General features: G+C 40.6%; 1 non-coding gene across 1 annotated transcript; it reads left to right on the forward strand.

Moving 5' to 3' along the window:
• The first annotated feature begins 282 nt into the window (after positions 1–282).
• Positions 283–355, forward strand: TRNAG-CCC (transfer RNA glycine (anticodon CCC)). Its single transcript has one exon. It is a non-coding gene; the product is annotated as a tRNA-Gly (tRNA).
• Positions 356–963: the final 608 nt, after the last annotated feature.

Genomic DNA, 963 nt, shown 5'->3' on the forward strand with positions numbered 1-963 from the left:
ATTTGGCAAAGACAGAGAAAGATGGGATTTTATGCTGCATGATTGGTTTCTGCAGTTGTTCTGAATTAATAGGCTGCTTTCTTCCTTAATGATTTATAATGAGGAACAGCTGCTCTGTTCACAAGGTTTCTTCCTCCTGTCAACTCCCCACTCTTGGAAGTCATATCTATCTTTGTAGTGAAGAAATGGGTAGAAAAGATAAGGAGGGCTGGCAAATTTATGTATGTCTACTTTGTTTTATTTTTTAATAGTATTCTGCTTTAAAACACCAAAGTGGGGATTTCCCTGGTGGTCCAGTGGTTAAGACTCTGCACTCCCAATGTAGGGGGTGCAGGTTTGATCCCTGCTCAGGGAACTAGAGCTCACAGGCTACAATTAAGAGCCCACGGGTCACAACAGATATCCTGGACATGGCAACAAGGACCCGGTGCAGCCAAATAAATAAATAAAATAAACTCTAAAACACGAAAGTGAAGTGTCCTGTGGGATGTGGTGGTAGAGCATTAACATCTTCCTATAAAATGTCTTTCAACATTAGATTGAGAAAACACAGTAATGTTAATCAACTGGGCATTGATGTAAACAATCATATTAATAAAAATGAGCACACTCCCTTCTCCCAAACCAACTGGCGTTCAGATCAGCTAAGAAGCCAAGGATGCGTTTAAGGCTGCATTGTCTGAGGACATATCCCTGTCCTGTGTGAGAAGACGAAATAAGGAGTGCTTGACCTTAGTAACTTTGTAGGTTAAAATGAGAACATAGTCTCACTCCTTTGTATTGATATACGCTTCTTAGTTATGTATGTTTTTAAAAAAATTTTTTTTAAGTATTTTATTTAGCTGAGCCAGGCCTTCCTTGTGGCATGTGGGATCTAGTTCCCTCACTAAAGATCAAATCTCAGGCCCTCTGCATTGGAAGCAGGGAGTCTTAGCCACTGGAGCACCAGGGAAGTCCTTGGTT

This window comes from Bos javanicus, chromosome 15 (genome assembly GCF_032452875.1).
Source record: "Bos javanicus breed banteng chromosome 15, ARS-OSU_banteng_1.0, whole genome shotgun sequence".
In the NCBI taxonomy this organism is placed as follows: domain Eukaryota; kingdom Metazoa; phylum Chordata; class Mammalia; order Artiodactyla; family Bovidae; genus Bos; species Bos javanicus.